The sequence below is a fragment of the Acomys minous genome, assembly GCF_964271855.1.
Source record: "Acomys minous genome assembly, chromosome: 1".
Classification (NCBI taxonomy): domain Eukaryota; kingdom Metazoa; phylum Chordata; class Mammalia; order Rodentia; family Muridae; genus Acomys; species Acomys minous.
Window position 1 is genome coordinate 180,373,268 of NC_140483.1, and position 18,326 is coordinate 180,391,593.

At 43.7% G+C, this 18,326-nt stretch overlaps 1 long non-coding RNA gene across 1 annotated transcript in view; it reads right to left on the reverse strand.

The window, feature by feature from the left end:
• Positions 1–4,914: 4,914 nt before the first annotated feature.
• The window catches only part of LOC311593601, a 37,303-nt gene continuing 23,891 nt past the window's right edge, over positions 4,915–18,326 (reverse strand). The window contains exons 3-5 of the long non-coding RNA XR_014777779.1: positions 7,061–7,159; positions 6,553–6,635; positions 4,915–5,391 (exon numbers count right to left, since the gene is read on the reverse strand). This is a non-coding gene — a long non-coding RNA (uncharacterized lncRNA). The remainder of the gene's footprint in view (positions 5,392–6,552; positions 6,636–7,060; positions 7,160–18,326) is intronic.

An 18,326-nucleotide genomic window follows, 5' to 3' on the forward strand; every position in this document is an offset into this window, starting at 1 on the left:
CCTTATTCTCCCCAGGCAGCAGTGTCACAGTGGATAAGCACATGATGACTTAAGTAGCAATGTTTCCTAAGCACGTTTTTCTTGAAAACTGCACATGCCAAAACTATATCTGACAGAAGCCCATTCCCTGGCCACTCCAAGGTCATGTATTCAACAAGATCAAGAATCATTTTCTGCAGCTCAATGCCTAAAATGGAGACAGGAAAACTTCCACTCAGGGTAGCTGGTCCTTCTTGGGAAAGATAGCCTTGGTTACACTCTACGTTTGTTCTTCCAGGTGTCAGGGAAGATTTTTTCTGGTGGATCTCACAGTGGCTCAAAATGCTAAAGCCCAACATTCCATTCAATGGGCTGTTGGCTCATGGTGCCATTTCCTACAAGCTTGTGATGGTCCACCTGGTTCACTGGTTAACAACTTTCAAACCGCTCTCTGCTGCTCTTCATTTTCTCTCTCACCAATCACACCATGTCTTCCCTTCCACTACTGTCCACAGAAGCAAACAGCTAAGTTCTCCCTGTTCTGGAACCAAGTGGACTACAGAGTTGGCCAGCCGCCCTCCAGAACTTCATCACACCAGTTTTAGAGCACACTTGTTCCCGGAAAACAAAGTGCTGGTGATAGGTCTGGGTCGCAGAACAGGAGTAGAAAGGATGTGTGCCCCAGCTGGGACCAGCCTGTGGAACTCTCTCTAACAAACCCCTCTTCTGTTTTTGCTTCTTTACTGGCCATAACGTATAAGATAGAAGAATCTCGGTTCTTGCAATACAATGATAAGAAAGTCATGTTCTGTCTTGCCACACCCACATTTAACAGGTGATAACTGGTTCAGAACAGGCAAAGCATGTAGAATAAGTGACCGGAGTTCTAGCTTTGAGTAGGGCATCTATATCACCGTGTCTCCATGGTTCAGGGAACACTGCAGAAAATGTAGCCAAAGGAACGTGAGGGCCATCGGTTGGGGACGGATGCAATGAGACAATCCACTGCAGTCATGACCTCACTGCAGATATGGTTTCATGAACAATATGTCCACAAGACAACTTTTCACCATTTCACCACGCATGAGTGAGGGGATTTATGAAGTCCTACCCTTCACTGAGAGATTACAGGCAGTTAATGGATGCTAAAGAAGGGGATGATGTCATTTTCTTCTGTATCACAGCCACTAATACTTTGTTCTTGCTCCTCTAAATAATCTTCAACTGATGCTCATGAAAGCAAAAAACGAATTATACTTAGTTGGTCAAACAAATCAAATCGGGGGGTGGGGGGCAGAGATAAATTCCAAACTAGGAGGGAGCTAGCTTAGAAGAAGGGTTTCTTCTCAGCAGAAAGTGGCATGAGAGATGGTAGTGGGTGAAAACTCAGAACATACATTTATGAAATTGTCAAAAGAATTTTAAAGCTTACAAAACTTAAGAAAATTGAATATAAAAGTTAAAAGACATTAAAAACCTTTATCCTACTGTAAGATTTAAATATTGAAAATTTCTTTTTTATAATGCAAAAAAGCATTATAAAAGAGTATCTTAAAACATTTAAGGTCATAGTTAAATCACTCCATATGTGTACAGTAGTAAAGTCTATGGGCTGCCCCTTGAACATATAAACCCAACACTGCAGAGTTTTTGCTTTTGGAAACTAATAGGTACGTATTGTATGTATAATATAGCTACTTTTTGACAGGAATTACTGTTTTCTGTGGTTTTCTCCTGCAAATGGCCCAGAAGGGACAATCATGCTTCCTCTTAGAAATAAGAAATCCTGGACCACACAGGAAACACACAGGCTGCACAGCTAGAAAGCAGCACAGCAAAAGATCTCCTCTTGCCAAAGCTCTGTCTTAGCCATGTGCCACTGTTGTGTACCAGTTTTCTAGATGGAAACTTCAGTCCTTCGAGAAGCTTCCTAAGCAGGAAGGTAAACAACTCAAAATAGCTTCCGGAATTTCCTGAAATTGACCAAATTCACTAGGCCTCTCTCTGCCAGAGTAAGCAGTAAAAGCTGACATTCCTCCCTAGAGAAGGAAGCTGAGAGGCCAAGATGACAGACAAGCTGAGCTGAAAATAACTCTCAGAGGAGAAAGTTGCAAAGCCCAAACCAGCTACCTTTAAGCAACAGAAACCAGCTGAGCTAACCTAGACGAGGTTTAGCACTGTGGTTCATGCAAAGGACCTCCAAGCTGCTGAGCTGCCTACAGACTGCAGTGCTACCCATGGTGAGGTGGGCTTTGGAGATGCTGCTCTCTGAGTCAGTTCTGTTCCTCTAAGTAATTCCAACAAAACTCATTGGGCTTCGGTCTGTTCTGGATTCCCTATCTGGGATGAGTAGATATGTATGTTGCTGTGTTGTGTCTCCCCAGGAAAAGCTTTGTCACTCTACAGCCACCCTGCTTTCCTTGGGGGAAATGAGCAAGTAGATGCCAAGTGTTCTTCAATGGCCAGCTTTGCAAGAAAGGTGCTTTTCTTCTCCTCCTCTCTGCCTTCCCTATAGTCCACAGTCTTTATCTCATAAGTCCCTCCGCAGGCCCCACTGATACAGACATTCTACCACTTTCCACCATCTTTTAATCATCCCCCAATTTAACTCCCCATTTCAGATCAGCGTCATGCTTACGTTTTCTCAGCAGTATAGCAACCTTCCCTGAGAGCACGGCCCAAAGAGGAAAGTGTTACAATGAACCATTTTTTTAAACCTTGATTTTCTTGATTTCTTGAAGGAACTTAGGTAACAGTTGGCTTACATGATGTCTTCTAACCATTTTGAGAGATATATTAGATCCCCACATAAATCTACCATAGACTTTAAAAGTTAATGATCTCTACATGAGTGTCCTTATTATGAAGGACAGCTTTCCAGGACTCTCATCAGCTGCGCTGTCTATTCAGTGCTACATCTTTGACCAATGATGCCTGACAAAGCATGGCCTAGCAGACACCAGGGGAGCAAGCCAATTTGTAAAACAGGGTAACCAGAGAAGGGAAAGGTTGCCCGCCAGAGGCCGCCAACCTCCTCCCCTCCCCTCCCCCACCCACCGTGCAGGCTCTGCACAGGTAGTTTTTGTGCTAACCTTGGCATAAAACATAACTTGCTGAGCTAAAATGAAGACAAGGACACACTAGGCACTTCCAAGAAAGCACTGATTGCCCTCCCCATTGCTATGGTAACAGTACTCCATTTTAGGAGGGCAGGGAAGGTGGATCTTAGAAATAAGCTATAATATTTGTCAGTGATGACTCCAAAAGGATTCTACAGATACCGTTTAATGTTTTCACCAGAAGCAACTTGTCCAACAAAACAGTCTGATATATGAACAAGGATGTGTGAGATGCTTATATGAGCACTGTGTACTTGAGTCCAGTTGAAAGATCTCAGGAGTTGGTGCTGACTACATTTTGGCATAGTCACACGCTGGGACCCGAGGGTGTCAGAGAAGGTAAGTGTTTACTCTTGTACTCTTCATGTAGTACGTTCAACGTGTTATCACTAGCTCGTTGCCAGAATATAAGACAGAACAGTTTTCTTCAACAAACTCTCAGAGGAAACTGAGATAGTTAATATCAGCAGCTATTTTTAGTGAGAAAAAAATTTAAAATAATTGGCAATGTTGCCATGTGCTTTTTAGTATTTTCTGGTTTTTTGTTATTTGTATAATAAAAGGGATAAAAATGCAAATGTGGTTGATTGTATTATTTATTCTAAAAATATCTGCTGTCTATTCCTAGGAGTGCCCTTTTATGGGGCGGGTATTATTCTTGTCCTGATAGATAGCAGGGTTAACAATGAGACATGCTTTGATTGATAAAAACAAATGTGGACAGAAGGGACATGTGTGACTCTCAGTGAGAAGACTGAGCGCTAACCCCATGCTTTTACATTTTTTTTTCTCCCCTGAGAGGCATTTTTTAGAAAGAGCTGCTTCTCTACTCTCAGTAGCAACAAGGAAAGGACACAAAGCTGAGCTGACTTGTCTGTCTGCCTTTGTAACTCTTTCAGGCCCTACTACCTTCCTTCTCTGTACTCCAGGCTAGCTCACTTTATATCCAGCCTCTGCTAACCATGGTCAGTGACACTACCTTTGACCTTCATTCCAAACTTTATCTTGAGAAATAATTTACAAATATGTTTAGCATGTGTATGATGATGATACAGGGTGTCAAGGGACGTTTTGATGTGCTAAACATACACTGTAGACATGAAGCAATAAATGTGTCACCTCACATATATTGAAATCTATTGAAATCTGGTCCTGTTCAAACTAAGGCACCAGCCAAGGACAATACAGGCAGTAAACCTTAAACCCCTACCCAGATCTAGCCAATGGTCAGAACAGTCTCCATAGTTGAGTAGAGAGTGGGATATGACTTTCTCACATACTCTGGTGCCTCACATTTGACCATGTCCCCTGGAGGGGGAGACCTGGAGGCAATCAGAGGAAGGACAGCAGGTTACCAAGAAGAGACATGATACCCTATGAGCATATACAGGGGGAGGAGGCCCCCTCAGTCAGTCATAGGGGAGGGGAATAAGGGGAAAATGGGAGGGAGGGAAGAAGGGGAGGATACAAGGGATGGGATAACCATTGAGATGTAACAAGAATAAATTAAAAAAAAAAAAAAAAAGAAATCTGAAAGCCTACTCTTGGGACAGGAGTTCATTGGGTACGAGTGCTTTTGCTCTTCCAGAGGACCAGAGTTCAGTTCCCAGCACTCATGTTGGATGGCTTATGACCACCTGTAACTGCAGTTCCAATGGGAAATCCAATGCCTCTGGGCTCCTGTAATCATACACATACCCTCACACAGGCACACACACATACACAAAATTAAGATAATCTTTAAAAAATAATTACTCTTCAGTACTTTTCTTTTGTTAATAGGATCTTTATTTGAAATACCAACAACAAACCCTAGAATTAATCCATAACAGATGAATGGATGCACAAGCTTTGGTATATGTGCACTGTGGAATACTACTCCGCAATACAAAGGATACTATATAACTCCATTTGTAGTTTATTAACCTATTGGAGCGTCAGCATACATGAATATATGTTTATCATACACCCTCCATTGCTCTCTTTCTGCACACTTCAAGTATGCGATGAGCTGCTGTTCGCCGCGGTCGCCAATTCTCTTTGCGACCCATGACAAGTTTCATCTTGCTTAAATACAACTCCAGTTTATCACCATTGGCTCAAGGCCCTCTGACTCGTTAGTGTAAGTTTGGAGGGTTGCTTAATTCTTCAACTTCTCCAGCCACACTTCCTCAGTCATTCCATCTTCTGTATGCCTCCCACCTTCCCAGAGGAAGGCCACACTGGTCGTGAGATGAAGGTGAGTGAATGAACGAAGTGTTGACTCTGACAGACTCCAGGGCAGGTAACACAGCTTTAAGACACAGGGGACAAAGTGAAAAGACATGTTAGTAAGCGCCAGACACAGCCACTGACAGCTCTTCCCATTGCTGATTACACAGGGCCCACCTGGGCTGGTTTTAGGACTTGCTGAGATGAATGACCAGGTTTCAGAAACAGTTCTCTAAGACTTGTATGAGCTTAAGAAGCCCAAGGAAATCTACAGAAGGAGAAAGGGCCACAGGTTGAGAGGCTTGGGCGGGGGGGGGGGGGGGGAGTTATTGAGTGGCTCTTTGGGACTAATCTGTGCTAACTAATGGTTTGAGCTGCATTCGCTATTGGAGTAACCCCAGCTAGTAGCATGTGGGGCAGAACAATTGGACAGATGAGTCGAACCAACAAAGACTGTGAAGAAGAGCAAACTGCAACTTTAGGGAATTACTTAGTCCCTAACAACAACTAAGGGACAACAGGTGTTCTTGCTGCTGCCCTGAGTAGTAAGAACGTCACCCTCTAGTTCTTTGGGGAACCTGAAGGGCAGGATTCCTGGTACAGCAGGGGCACTGGGATGCCCTTAGGTGACCAAGCAGGCAGCAAACTTTTAAGCACTGGGAATAGACACGTACATGAGAGTGAGGCCAAAGATGGTGTATACCATCTGGTTAGCTTGTTAGCCTCTGGCACATAAGGACAAGAAAACTGAGGGGCAGTAGAAGATCATGCCTGAAGGTATCCAGAGCCAGGAAAATTATTTCTGTGACTCTGTTCCCACAAGCTAGTAAGAATCCAGGGTCAGATGGCATCAATCACTACAGTGTCCATCTCTTCCCACCCCTTAACACCTAGCAGGCTTTGCACCAGACCATGAATCAGTCACAGGCAGCGGCACTAACTCAAACTTAAGCCCCAGGGAGCACAGAGAGAGAGAGAGCTGATAACCCAACGCACATCTTGTTCCTGGGCACAGTGGCAGGGCAGCATCCTTTACACTCAGAGGTGTGCCCCTATGACTGACTGCCTTACAAGCCTGGCAAACCTCCATGGGCTGTCCCTCACTCGGAAGCCCTGTCAGTCACAGGAGAGGCGTCACCTGCAACAGAATATCCACTGCCGGATCAAGGCAGGGATGTACTTTTCGGGCACGTGCTCTTTAGGAGATATGGCTAGTATATGTCCTGCTATCCTAGTCAATTACCTGGCAGCATTAAACTTCTACCTCTGAAATTCTCCTTCAGTGCAAAGACGTCCAACCAGAGGTCTCAGAGATGCTTTGACAGACTGTAATAAAATAATGAAAGACTATTTTCAATCTTCAAAATGCCCAAAGGAGCCAGTGCCTTTTTTATAGGCTGATTAAAACATCAAATGTCTCTGCAGTTGACTTAGATGTGTCACCATAGCACAGAAATACTGACAATGACAAGATAAGCCCAAGTTCTGAGCTAAAGTTATGGCAAAACAGCTTTTAATTTTAAGTTAGTCAATGTGCTCTTCTCTTGGATAAAATAACAGAAGAGACAACAATTAGTACTGCAATTCAGAACCACATACAAATGTACACAGTTATTTCAGGAATTTTTTCTTCCTTAAGAAATGATCATACTGAGTGAGTTAACCCAGACTGAGGAAGACTCACATGGTATATACTCACTTATAATTGGACACTAGCCCAACAGTGATGTTCCCTGAAGGTCTTCACTTACCAGGAGATTGGGATAGATGTGGGGACCTCTTATTGGGACTCTAGGTGAGAGAAGTATGGTAGAATGGAGAAATAGAAGGATCCAGGGGGTCCTAGAAACCTACAAGAAGAACATCATGATAGGCTGATCAGGGCCCAGGGGGGTCTGCTCAAAGTACTGCACCAACCAAGGACAGTACATGTACTACATATTGAACCCCTGCTCAGATGTAGTCAAGGGACAGAACATTATGCAGTTGTGTGGAGAGCAGGGACTGACTCTGACATGAACTCTAGCGCCCCGTATCTGACCACTTCCCCTTGATGGGAAGGCCTGGTAGCACTCAGAGAAAGAAAAGGAAGGCTACCAAGATGAGACTTGATAGGCTGTGACCATATGGTTAAGAGGAGGTCCCCTTCTGTCACAGACCTAGGGGATGGGAATAGGGTGAAAGAGGGAGGGAGGGAGGGAGGAACGGGAGGAGACAAACAAGGGGATAACAATTGAGATGTAATCTGAATAAATTAATAAAAAGGAAGAATTGGGATAATCAGTCCAAAAGTCATCAAGACACTAAGGAATATTGCATCATCTATTTGAAAGCACCTGGGAGGAATCTAGACCACATTATTAACTAGCTGGTGAGACCTTTTTCTCCTCTGCTTCAAGTGGGGCCTCTATATTGACCTGTATCAACGCTTGAGCTTGGGGGGTCATCAGCACCAGATGGAGGTAGGGGCTGATTTGAGTAGACCTCTGTCTCCACCTGGAGATGTGTGTACACTCCCCAACCCTGCTCTTCTAACCAGTGCTGGCAGTAAAGGGATGGTACTAAAAACAGAAGCAAGTGAGCATAGAGAGAGCAGAGCAGAGCGCAGGAGACTGAACTTCACTTGACTTTTTAGGCACTGGCTTCCAGGAGAGCGGGCCTGCCAAGTCTCATGTGGGCAGGGCAGGCCAGCAAGCTGCAAACTTGGCAGCAGCCAATGCCGCAGACCTGAGGGTGGCCTGGAACACAACCCTCCTCCTGCCCTCTTCTGGAGAGCTTAGTCACCTGAGGCCCTCAGCTGAGGAAATGACAATGGACAATGGAGTATTTCCTAGTTTACCTCCACGGTAACATCTAAAGCAGCCTTTATATAGACATTTGAGTATCACAGTCCAGCGACACTGACCCTGTATCGCTGTGTGGGGCTGTGCTGCAGTTCTCACAGTCTTCTGAGAGGGGCTGACTTAAAGGGTTGTGAAAACAAATTAGCTGAGAAATAAAATCACTTACTAACGAAGGGATTTCAGGTATAGTGCCTCCCAACCTCTCCCCTTCCCCTCTCCCCTCCCCCCACTCCCTCGCTCTTGCTCTGTGTCCACCTGTGTTGCCTGAGACAGCAACTCTCCCTTTCTCTCTAGTCCAAGCAGGCTTTGAATTTACAACCCTCTTGCCTCAGCCTAAGTGCTGGGATTACAGGTGTGGGCCACTAGACCCAGCTGCCCTTTAAAGTTCCAATCAGATAAACCTTTTTATTTATTTATTTTTTGAATCTTAGTATTTCAGGGATAAATACAATGTATAGAGGATATATAAAAATGCACGCCTGTGTTTGCTGTCTAAATTCAAACAAGCAGTTTCTTCCATGTTACCCAAGCTCTCACGCCACGCATCACATCTAGGTATCAAGTGTTTACAGTCCTAGAGAAGGCTCCAAGATCAGCGTTCTGAAAGTCGGCAGATGCTCAAGCACACTGACATAGCTTGCTACCCGCCCCTAAGATTCCTTTATGGAAATCATGGGTATAAATTTAGAATATCAAATTTCAAAGTTAATGTGCATATTCTGGCCAGGCATTTAATAATCACGCTACATAAACATGATGAATATTTTTGTGTGTGGAAACGTAAGATGATGATATAAATGAAATGCTAATTATTCTCTTTTAAAAGAGAGCCATTGCCTACTAGGATTACATTCTTGCTTTTTTGACACATCTTAAAATCTGCATTTCACAGCAGTTAGGAAATAGCTGAATTTGGTTCTGATTTAATCAGATGAGAACTAATTCAGCTTCAGGCCAAAATGACACGTGGTGGGAGAGGTTGGGAAGATTTCACACTACATTTTAAAAAACCACAAATCTCTTTCACTCTTCTCTTGAACTTTCACTCTGCTCGATACTATTATTTGATTTCAATCCCTGGTTCCCTCAGGGAGAGAAAAGGCCCTGAATGAACGAGATTGTGAAGAGTCGAGAAGGAGGCCTTTTGTGACGGCAGCACCAGATGAACTGTTTTCAGCTACAGGCTCAGGCAGGTGATAACGGCACTGATGTGGAGACGCACACATCTTTTCCACCAAGGAGAGTGCTAAAATACTCCAAATGCTTCGAAGTCCCTGACCCGTATTTATGAATACTGTGTTCCACAAAAAGTTTCTTTTAAATCATCCTGGGCTTAACAAACTCCTTAGTTTAGAAAAATCTGACACTTTGATTATAAGTACTCTGACCTTTAAAACATGAGCTAGGGGCCAGTGAAATGGCCAGAGGGTAAGAGTCCTTGCCTTGCAAGCTAGATGACCTGAATTCAAATCTCAGAACCCACAAAGAAAATAACGACTCCTGAAAATCGTCATCTGACAATATGGGGGTTGTGGTATGCAAGCACAGGTGTACACACACACACACACACACACACACACACACACACACGTCCACATGCACACACAAGTGTATATATAAACACACACATACACAAAAAGAGAGAATGAGCATTAAGTAATCATTATGCCCTGAACTTTACTATTCATGAATGACTTTCCTTTCCCTGATAAATATTGCAGGTTCTGCGTTTACTAAACATGCTAGGAAGTGGCTTACAGATGTACCAGACAGAGTGGATGCTAACAGCTGATGGGCCTCCTTTTAAGTCAATGTTAATATGCACCAGGCCCTTTTTATACCTTATCAAATGCAGATCAAGCAGGTCAAGTCTTAACTGAGGTGAGACTCCAAGCCTTACTGAGAGCCCTGTTTCCTCAGCTGGCGGTGTACTTCACAGTGGCAATGTTTCCACGTCCACTGGACAAACAGTGTGAGCAACGGCCCCGCTCTAGGAGGAAGCTACTGTGACAGGAGCCACCCCGCAACATTAGTCATCATCTAAGGCCTCTAATCCTAGCCCTTGGCAGACACCAGAAGGTGGATCTTTATGGGTTCAAGGCCAGCCTGATCGACATAACACACACACACACACACACACACACACACACACACACACACACACACACACTCACACACACACACACACACACTCACAGACAGAGACAGAGGTAGACGGGGTGGGGGAGAGGGAGATAGAGACACACAGACAGACAGACAGACAGACAGACCGACTGACCGACTGACTGACCGACCCACCCTTATCTCTGGAGTCTGTGAATGTTAAGTTTACTGGGCACAAAGAGATTCTGCAGATGTGATTAATTTAAGGATCTTGAACTTAAGAGATTGTTTTTGGTTACTCAGGTGCACCTTAAATCCAATTCTACATAATTATAAGTAATTGGCAGAGGGATGTGTGACAACAGGCAGCAGGAAAGATGGCTTTTGGCCACAGAGTCAGAAAGTAGAGAGATGTGGTCACAGTCCAAGGCAGAGAAGAAGCCTGAGATATGAAGGAGACAGAAAATGAACTCTCCCCGAGGGATTCCAGAGCTGAGGGTAGTCCCCGAGGGATTCCAGAGCTGAGGGTAGTCCCCGAGGGATTCCAGAGCCGAGGACAGTTCAGTGGGTATTTTGACCTTAGCAGGGTGATATATTAACTTTGAACTCTGTCTTTCAGAACTGGGACAGTATAAATTTCATCTGATGATTTGTGAAGGCAAGAAAAATGAACACAATCATCTAGGCTGTAAGAGTAGGTACCATGCGCCAGGCCACTGGCTAGGGTCTCCAGAAGCAAAACTTCTGAGCTGCACCGATGAAGACCGTGAGCATTTGACAATGATTCAGTATAATGCTCACTTTTGGTGAGGTAATTATTTTAACATGCACCTGACATGATTGTATGCACATAGTTGTAATGTCAGATCCAGACATTGGAAGGCATTTTCAGTACGGCTGATGGGAGAAAGAGACAGGCCACTTACCTTAGCTATTGATTACATTCTTAAAGGACAGAATATACACTGTGGAAAACATCGACAATTGCGGAAAGAATTGCAGTACTTGTAAATCAAATCCATTCCACTTAACAGCTCCATTATCTCCTGGTAATACCAGAATTGAAAAGAGGTTATTGCTTTTAAAGGTTTAATTTAAATTTAGGCCTTTCAGTGGCATGTTTGGTGATTTATCACACTGACTTGAATTCTAATTCTCTTACTATGCTAAATTAAAAAAAAAAATCCATCCCCTTTAAACAGTAGACCACTGAGACACATGCTGCAAGCACGGGGTTGCCCTAACTCTCTAAGCAAGCATGCAGAGTCAGGGTAAGTGTGTGAGGTGAGGGCATGCTCTCCTATGGCGGTACACGGAGAGGCACCATCAGGCACAACACTGGGGTGCTGCGTAGTCTTTGGCAAAATGTGCCTTTGTAAAATGGTAAAGGGCAGACAGATTAACATGCCAAAATGTGGAAAGAATCATATGTAAGTACTAGAAGACAGATTCTAAACAACTCACTTTCCACTAGGGGGTTACCCTTACACCCTCTATACACCCTCTGCATGGAAGTGGCTTGGGATCTCACTGGAAAGTGATGCAAACTCAAAATATGAACATAACGTAATTCACAGAAAGATAACAGCAGAAAGCTTAATGGAGGATGCCTAAACTACTGTATCGTCTCCGTGGATGCATAAACTATTGTGTCTTCTCTGTGGATGTATAAACTATTGTGTCTTCTCTGTGGATGTATAAACTATTGTGTCTTCTCTGTGGATCTTCTCCATGGATGTATAAACTATTGTGTCTTCTCTGTGGATCTTCTCTGTGGATGCATAAACTATTGTGTCTTCTCTGTGGATCTTCTCTGTGGATGTATAAACTATTGTGTCTTCTCTGTGGATCTTCTCCGTGGATGTATAAACTATTGTGTCTTCTCTGTGGATCTTCTCCGTGGATGTATAAACTATTGGATCTTCTCTGGATCTTCTCCATGGATGTATAAACTATTGTGTCCTCTCCGTGGATGCATAAACTATTGTATCTTCTCCGTGGATGTAGAGCTGGATTAGAGATTTCGGAGCCTCCTCTACAGTTAGAGTTAAACACACAGCTAGGGCCACAGAAATGCAGATAGACCGATGGACACTGCTTTCCACATTTCTGCCCATCCAGGACTAGCCTCGGACGCTCTGTGATATAGAAGGCTGGCAAAGTGACAAAGTGGAAGGAGCCTGGGGTAATAGAAAGCTATCGATATTTATTTAGTGAAGCAGTTGACATGAGCTTTGCTAACTCAGTGCTTTGGCTAGACTCATTTACTTAGGTTCAGTCAGTGGAAGCAACAATGCACTCAACATAAACCAGAGAATAAAGGGACAAAGGAAATCTTAGAGAGCTGCTCAAAAGCAGGAAGCAAATCAAGTGACAACGACTGAACAATATACAGCCCTGTACCCTGCAGGTAAAACGTGTGCAGAGGTCTGGAAGTTTCTGTGGAAACAGGGCTTCAAAGTACCACTACAGAATACCTCAACTGACAACTGAGGGACAGGGACAGTAGCAGAAGTTCCAAACCATGGTGCAAAAGCTGCCAGATGCCAGAGACTGGCGGCCCTTTTGGCCTGGAGTGGGGCCTGTAGCATGTGCTGAGGCTTTATGTGCATGCAGGAGGGTGGCCACCACAGGCTCTGTATGCTCACACTGATCTTCACGTTAGGATTCGCTGTCCAATATTATTGGTACTGTTCCTAAGGAGGCTGTACTTCATCTTGAAGGTAATGTGAAGTCACTGGTAGGTTTGAAGTCACACAGAGTTAAGTTATGAACTGGGAACATATCTGCACTTATGTAGAGGACAGGCTTTTGCTTTAGCGTTTGGAAGAGGCAAAGAAGCCAAGGACAGGGCAATAGGTAGATGTATAAGCAACCTGAGTCCTTGTATCACAAACCAAAGGTTCTTTACCTGATTATTAATCTACTTTCTAAAAACATATCAAAGACAGTCTTTTCCAAAAGATAGTCTTTTACTGGAGCAAATAACTGCCTTATATATAAATCTAACAGCTGTTTTATATTTTATTTGTATTATATATTTATAGAGAATTTCTGAAATCTTTCTAGTATCATATAAACAGAAAGGAGGGGGGAGGGAGGGAGGGAGGAAGAAAAGGAGGGGAGGGGAGGGGATAGGATGGAGGGGAGAGGAAGACAGACAGAGAGGGGAGAGGAAAAAGGAGAAAGGAGAAAGGATAGAGAATAAATACATAGTAACATAACATCTCCTCAGAGCTTGGCTGTCAAGCAATCATACCCATGAGAGCCATCAAAAAGGAAAAAAGGCCTCAGAGAAGCAGAGAGAGATGTCACACTGACGACAGCCAGACATGGGACATCTCCCATAGGGAAGAACCTCAAAATATTATCTCTGCAGTTCAAGTTGTAGGGAAGCAAAATTATATAGAAAAGGTGGCATACAAAACCTTTTCAAAATTAGTAGACTTCTTCTTTTAGAGACTATAACAATTACATAGAAATCTTGAGAGCCTGTAGAATATGCAGAATTCTCTAAGCAGCTGCCTGCACATACAGTATGGTACCCGTGTTATCAATCTTACATCAATGTGATGTATTTATTTGATAGATTAATGGACTCCAAGTTGCCCTCGCTGTAGGTTTTGGCAAATACACAATGCCATGTTTGCCTTCATACCATCACATGGAGTTTCACAGCCCTCTCACCTGTCTCCTACTTGTGCGTCCTCTATTGTTTTGTACAGCTGACAACCACTGTTCCTCCTACTGCCTTCACAGTTTGCCCTTTTCCAGAATGCCCCACCAACTGTGCAGACTTCCAGACAAGCTTGTTCACTGAAAAATCTGTATTTAAGGTTCCCTGTGTCTTCCATGGCTAGATAGCTCATTTTTCCTCAGCACTGAATAATACCCTATTGTATGTTCTTACCGGCTTGTTTACCCATTCAACTATTGAAGAGCATCTTGATTGCTTCCGATTGTTGCCAATTATGACTAAAGCTGTTAGACACATGTGCAGTTTTCCTGGGTGGTTGTTTAGGTTTTCAACTCATTTGGGCAAATAACTAGAGCAGTGATTGCTGGACTTCATGGTCTGACCGTGCTCAGCATTGCATGATCTGCACATCTGTCTGCCAAAGTGGCTATTCTGCGTGCATTCCTGCCAGTGATGACCGCATTTCTCTCGCTCTACGTTCTCACCAGGACTTGGTGTGACCACACCTTTGACTTTTAGCCATTCTAACAGGCCTGAACCCGTCTCTACTGCTTTGCCTTTCAACTACTGCATGACACTGGGCCTTTTCAGATGCCCAAGAGTCACATGTACCTGCTCTTTGTGAAGAAAAGTTAGCTTTCCTGTCTACTTTTTTTTATCAACTTGTCTTCAAACAAGTTTAAAGTTTTTATGATGTTTCATTCTCAGAACTGTAAAATTAGCATTCATATTCAATATTCACATTTTAAGACATCAGACATGGACTGGTTAACAACTTAGTAGACCTCAGTTCCTGCTGCTGTGGTAAACACGTTCTCCTTGCAGCACAGCTAGGCCATATGTGTTCGCGTTACCCGTGTCAGCCTCAGCACCACCACAGAGCTGAAGGCTTACAATGGAGACCTGTGCAGTCAGTAAGGGCTGAAGCACTGAGCTGCTTCTTTACACACGAGAATGTTTGGTGACCCTGATGTAGAGTAGGAAGTTGGTCATCCATCGAGTGCTTTTGTTGTTCTGAGGGAAGCCAAGTAAAGATCACTTCTACTTCTTTTATTTCAAAGGCCCTGTCTATCGACTAATGTCCCCACACGAGAACCGCGAAACATGAGGATGCTCGACACCTGTTCTGAGGGACCTGAAGATGTGAGGAAAAGCTCATCTTCATTTTACGCTGTCTATATTGACTATTTTATTCAGAATAAATGTTGGACTCAGGTTCTTTCTATGTGGGGATTCGTGCATATCCGTTTTTAAGTTTGTTAATTAAAAGATGGTTCTAGGAACCAAATATATGTAAATTACACATTTTTAGGGCTCATTTTCATTTGTTTCACCAACTGTAATGGTAAAGAATCATAAAATGATTAAGTACCGAAAGGGTGTTTATTAAAGAAAAAAAAACAGAAACCACTTAAACACCTCGTTTCCCAATAAAAGGAAACAACTTATGCACATAGTGAATGCTTCATTGTCCTTAATATACCATATTAGGCTATGTGCGTGCATGTGTACCCATGTGTGTATTATACACACACATGTTATCTACAAGGAAACATGTTAGCAATACATACATGTATGCACAAAGAAACATGACAGAGACAAGCTAGACACAGAAACCATGAATCTTACCATTTTAAAAATACATTTATGTGCACCCACAAGCACTCGGAACACTGAAAGAATGTGAACACGTTAAAATGTATGCATTAAAAAAGGAGTGTTTTCTCCCTTTTGCTTTTCTCTACTTTTAAATTTTTTAACAGTGAACATGGATTCCTTTTCATTATTGAAAAGAAGGAAAAATTTAAAAGACTATAAAGTAGAAGTGGGACACAGGGGAAGCTTGGGGATGCTGGTCATGCTGTGTTCTTGATGTTAGCCTCAACACAGGAACGTCCAGAGAGTAGAATTTCATCAAGCCGCAGACTCAGCGCACTTTTCTGGGACTCTCTATATTATCCTTCAACAAAACTTCTTTAAAAAAAAAAAAAAAGGATCATACGCTCAAAAGTGAAAGGAAAGCATTTAACCACATTCCTTGCAGAATTTCATTCAGACAGCATTTATCGACTACCTCCCACAGATGAGGCTACCTGCTAAGTATTAAAACACAGCATTAAAATGAAGACACCGAGGAGGCGCTTCCATGGCGCTTGGCAGAGTACAAAGACAGCACGTACAAAAGCACACAAATAAAGCAGCACACGAATGTAAGCTGCAGGGTTTAATTACAAGACATAAATATGCAACGGAAATAGCTCAGGAGAAGGACAGCTCTGGCGCAGAGATGCCCACGGGCTGAACAGTGCTGCAGGGGCAGTGGATGGAGGGGACTTCAGAGCCCCAGAAAGCGGCAGCTAACTACTGAAGACGGATCCAAGTGTTTCACTTTACGAGTGCTAGTGGCATCTAAGACTAAGGGCCAGGTATGGGGTGGTGCTCGACACTTTATAATGGCTACAACAACCCAGACAATAGTGGATAATTTGGTCCCCACAGTCAATATATCTGAGGTTTAGCAGTCCTGGCCCAGCCTGTGTTATTAATAGGGTGGTCTTTAAACAGCCCCTAAAAGTAGGTCAGAGATTCAGATTGATGACTGTGCTCTGGTATTTAAATCCAAGGTGCACAAGCTCCCAGGCATCTCTTGTGCATGTAAGAACATCGCCCATAAAAGTCACTGAGGCAGTCTCCCTGCCAGACATGTTTCATGCCATCACCCCTTGTACTACAGAACAGCTTCCACCCATGCAGGCAACCTAGCTGCTGTGGGTTCCTGAGTCTCACATGTGTGTCCCTTGTCCCTCCACAGGAGAGACAATGAGTCTCCGTCTTGGATGTTGAGCTGGGCAGTTATAGGAGGCCTGATAGCCCCAAAGCGATGAGAGCGCCATAAGAAACTTAAGAGATTTGGGAATCATGAAAGTCCACAATGAAATCTTCAGCTGATTTCTAAAGATACTTATCAAGACAAATTAAAACATCTGCCAAATACTGTGGTCTACCTGCTACCCTTGACCTGGGAATGTGTTAATGTATAGCACAGTGCCCTCATTTTGCCCTTCATGAATTTGTTTTCTATACAGCAGACAGACAGACAGACAGACAGACAGACAGACACACACACACACACACACACGTGCGCGCATGAGCAAACAACTACAGGATGCTCAGAGGGAAGGGAAGGGGATGAATAGAAAGGCCAGAAGTTAGAAAGAAGCCGAGGGCATAGGAACAAGTGTTTTAGGAAGGACTCATCAAGTGAGGTGCACCTTATACTGAGATCTGAACCTTAAGACGTCAGCCAAGCAAGCAGGGAAGCAGCACCGTGCAGAGCGCAGCAGAAAGGTCCCGAGGAGGGAAAGACCTGCTGGACTGCAGCACAGGGACGAAGCTGTACAGGGATCAGAGTGGGCTGGGCCATGGCAAAGGGGACAGAGTGGACAGCATGCCAAGATAGCTCACTGCTTACATGACCTTAAGGCTGACATTCAGTGGGTTAGAGGTGGGAGTGGGCTCAGGGCTCTGGCCACCTCAGTTTGGACCTGGGGGCCACCATCCATTTGAAGAGTAACTTGCACACAGGATTGTGAGGATTGTAATACATGAGCTGGCAAAACCCAATTGTTGCCTGTTTGCAGTGAGGATCTTCTCCTTTCACTGTAAATGCTCACATGTTAAGGGGCTACGTGATATCTATCTTACCCTTGATTTTTGCCTCATCTTGCAAAACCTAAAATACGAACAAACTATGTGGCCACGTTGAAGTTTCTCATTGAAGTACACGACCTATACACAGGTGCTCCAAAGGGGAGCACCATCACTGCCATCTGCCCTTACCTGGAATCGAAGCTCGGTGGAAATCTCCACACGAACTCTCCCTTACAGTTACAACCCAGGCAAGGGACTTTCTGGGGAATGTACAACTTAACCAGTTCTGCAATCAAAACCCAGGACTCCATGCGCCGCAAGCTCAAGACCTCCCATTTCATCATTTAAACTCCACACACAGGGATAACCTCGGTTAACAACGTGTTCTCCAAGCCAGCTGTTTGTTCCCCGCACATCTGACGTGGACAAAGGATACTGAGCTGAATGGACGTGAGTAATGTCGCTTATTCTATGTCCCAAAAGGCAAGGAGGGTGAAGACAAGCAGAGGATGTATGGGGTCCTGCTTAAACCAATGGGTTGTCCTCTTTTTCCTTCCCATTTGTTAGTCTTTTACAATGTGGGTTTTTTTTTTCTCAGTAAGGGAAAATACTTATTTTGTATAAAGAAAGCAAGCAGAAATAATCAGCCTTGCCCAGAGTGTCTATGTACTTTTTAAAGCTGGTACTATTTTGACAGCCAAAAAAGACACTTCAGAATACAGC